General features: G+C 39.6%; 1 pseudogene; it reads right to left on the bottom strand.

The window, feature by feature from the left end:
- Window positions 1-1,413: 1,413 nt before the first annotated feature.
- LOC103290676 (dynein light chain roadblock-type 1-like) lies at window positions 1,414-1,703 on the bottom strand (annotated as a pseudogene).
- Between the last annotated feature and the right edge of the window lie 2,213 nt (window positions 1,704-3,916).

Here is a 3,916-nt window from a genome sequence, read left to right as displayed (position 1 = left end):
TTAACCTTTTGTAAGAGCCAAATCTGATGATCAATTGATGGAATTGAATTTATCATTGTGGTTGATACGAGTGCTCACCTTTTAGTTGGTTATGATTTTCCTAATTTACTACTTTTTAAATATACATATTTTAAAACTGCTTTCAGTCACTTGAGGGGAGGGGGAAAAAGGGCAAATTTACCCAGTGATCCCACTTTTAGGAATATATCCCAAGAAACTGGAAACACCCATCAGAAAGGATATATGCACCCTTATGTTCATAGCAGCACAATTTACAATAGCTAAGGTTTGAAAACAGCCTAAGTGCCCATCAGCAGATGAGTGGATTAAAAAACTTTGGTACATCTACACAATGGAATACTACACTGCTGTAAGAAGGAAGGAATTCCTACCATTTGCAACAGCATGGATGGTACTGAAGAGCATTATGCTAAGCGAAATAAGCCAGTCAGAGAAAGATAAATATCACATGATCTCACTCATTTGTGGAATATAATGAACAACATAAACTGATGAACAAAAACAGATCCAGAGACGGAGAAGCATTGATCAGATGCTCAAACCTCAGAGGGAAGGTAGGGGAAGGTGAGGGTAAGGGGAAGAGATCAACCAAAGGACTTGGATGCATAGTTATAAGCATCACCAATGGACACAGACACCAGGGTGGTGAGGGCATGAGCTGGGGGGGGTGGGGGGGGGAGGGCGGGAATGGAGGGATAAGGACACGTATGTAATTCCTTAATCAATAAAGAAAGAAAAAAAAGTTAATGCTTAAACTACTACAATAAACCCTCTGATTTTGCAGATCACGATTTAACATACAAAATTTCTGGTCAATAAATATGTCATATGTGAAAATTAACACCCTGTTAATTTTGAAATGCTTTTAACCAAGATTTTCTTATAATTACATTAACAGGTTATTTTTTGTTGTTAACTATAGTCTACATATTTGAATCCAAGAGTCACCACTCATAACCAGTGTTCAGTGAATGATTAGCATGTGATCATACCATATCACAAGTGGTAATCGGTCTTGTCGCAGAGCATGACTTCTCTCTCTCTTTTTTTTTTTAAGTTTCAGTTATTGCTAGTTAAAGGAAAGCAGCCTTTTCCAAGGGCAACATAGTGAATGGAAGGTCAGAAGAAAGCAGGATGTGGGCCTCTCCTAAGCTCTTGTTCCGAAATCTGAGCTTGAGAAAAGAAGGCTTTCCCTGGGAACTCAGGGCAACTGGTCAGCAGAGGGATGTTTTGGTGGGATGGAGCAGATCTGCAGCCCACTTTGGTCACTGGATTGGTCTACATGGGCTCTAAGGCGATTTCCATCTGCCTGTTGGTTGACATGATTAACACTATTATTCAGGGAGGGGGGGCATTAACTTAAGGAATGATGCAGGGAGCCAAGAGAGTGGTTTATTTAGTTGGATTCTGAATTACAATCAGGAAGTAGTCTTTATCTGATGTGACCAGAATTTCATTTTTCTTGGAGCGGATTTGAAGGAAGGTGAGGTCATTCTGGAGGTCACCTTCATGTCCGATGATCGGGGCCTTCAAGGTGAAGTTGTGCATGAGGTTGGCATATTGTGTAGTGGTGGGATTGTCTATGGTGTTCTTAATGGGAATCCCTCTGTGTTCACCACAATGATTCCCTGCACTCCCTTCTGGCTCTGAGGATGCTTTAGTGTCTCCTCCACCTCTGCCATCTCAGACGGATGCGGTAGCTCCGCCAGGGCGTGACTTTCTGCAGCAGTTATAACTCAAGTCCACGTTCCCATGTGCACTAAGCCATGCCCCAGTCATGTGCATTTATTTACTCGAGGTCACTGGTGAATGCAAGCATTTACTTGACCTATTCAGGATAAATTTAAAATTATAGTAATACATACAAAAAACTTTTCTGTGAAATTGAACTTTTCATACATATTTAATTTCAATCACACAAACTAATTTGTCATTTTTTTAGCATACACATTTGCAAAACCTACTTTATTATAGAACAGGCTTTCGGCTTTCACAGACATCCCCTTGCCCAAATTAGTCCTTTAATTCGAGGTTTTACTGTATTGTGGAAATATTAGGCAACTCTTGCCAAGTCTCTGTATCCTGATGTAATGAGGTTATGAAGATTAAATCAGAAGAGTTACTGGTTATACACTGAAAACTTCAAAGTACTATAAAATAATGATAATAAAGAGAGTTAATATCTATTGATTGCTTTGCTATTTTAGCAAGGCATAGTGTTGATTGCTGTTCATATAGTATGTCATTTAATATACACCACAACCCTAAGAAAGGGTACCATTATTCTATTTTACAATTACAACAACAAAGTACTACAATAACAATAATAAATATCCTGGAGACTTGGGAAGGCTAAGTAGTATTTTCTGTTATAAACTGGCAGCACTATATGAAAAGAATTTTGATTAATTTTTGAAGTGATTTTGATCAAAATCTTTTGGAGAATTTCTCCAAAAAGTAATACCTAAAACCCAGCTTTGGTTTCATTAAACAGACCACTTTACTCTTTTGTAAAGTAATTAGGTCCACATCCTAATCTCTAGAACCTGAGAGTGTGGTCTTATTTGGAAAATAGGTATGTGCGGCTTTAAGATAAGGACCTTGAGATGAGGTCATCCTGAATTATCTCCGCACGTCCTAAATCCAATGAACAGTGTCTTTATAAGAGACGCAGAGAAGAGGAAAAGGCAGTGGGACCAAGGGAGCAGAGATTGGAGTGAAGTGTCAACAAGCCAAAGAATGCCTGGAGCCACCAAAAGCTAGAAGATGGGTGTGGGGTGGGGGGGTAATAGTAAGATATGTACACATATAATACCTCAATAAAAATATTAAAAAATAAAAAATAAAAAAAAAAGCTAGAAGAGACAAAGAACAGGCTACAGAGAGTAGAGCCCTGTGGACTTCCAGCCTCCAGAGCAGTGAGAAAACACATTTCTGTTGTTGTAAGCCACAAAATGTATGATAATCTGTTAGGGTAGCCCTAGGAAAATAATACAGAGATCCAGAGAACAGAACTAGAACCAAGTGGTAGAAAGTAAAAGGGCGAACTTTCTAATCATTGGAAATGCTCAAGCGTGCTTGCGAGGGGCTGAATTATGAAATCTCTGGCCTTTGGCAATTGGAGTAGAGGTTCAGTGGTTGAACGATCAGGAGGGAAATTTCATTGCATGGAATTGGGTGTCTTTTAGGATTCTTTTATACTTTTATTTTATCATATTTGCAGATTTCTGACTATAGTTTTCTATGCCCAGATTTTACTCACATTATTGTTCATTATTTCTGGTTGGGTTCAGTTAGGTCCAAACAGGAAGATTAGTTTCCAGGCAGGAAGAAGCCAGTGCTGACTGTGACTGGAAAATAGACTGGGAATACCCAGCAGAGCTTCCTATCTGTGCAACCATCTCCCTGAAGTTGATTCATCTGATGCTTCCCACACTTACAGAGAGACAACTTTCCTACAGACAAATAAAGAAGCTGCCTTCTTAACATTACTATAACCTCTTTCTTTGAGCCTCTAGCTGGCCTCGGGACTCAAAAGTCTCATAATTGCATTGGTGCCAAATAAATGTTTGTTCCCTCCCATAGTGTATAGTCACCCTTAGTGGTGGTTCTATTTTTCCCTTCTAAGAATTTGATCCCTAGAACTCGGAGTAAATGGCTGACATCTATGCTTTGGGGCTCCCTCGATGTCAGGGGCTGCAGGAAGTTGGCAGCTAGAAAAGCCCAGGATGGTATTTGGTACAGAAAATCTCTCAGTTATCATGGCCTAACTAGTGAGACTACTCATGTTCCATGAAGATATACTGCTTATCTTCTCCAGCAGATTCATCTGATTCTCTCAAGTGACACAAGACGGGCCTGGAAATGACAGCATTTACGCACAAGGTATTCATAG

This window comes from Eptesicus fuscus, chromosome 3, assembly GCF_027574615.1.
Source record: "Eptesicus fuscus isolate TK198812 chromosome 3, DD_ASM_mEF_20220401, whole genome shotgun sequence".
NCBI classification, from domain to species: domain Eukaryota; kingdom Metazoa; phylum Chordata; class Mammalia; order Chiroptera; family Vespertilionidae; genus Eptesicus; species Eptesicus fuscus.
This window is presented reverse-complemented; position numbering and strand designations above follow the sequence as displayed.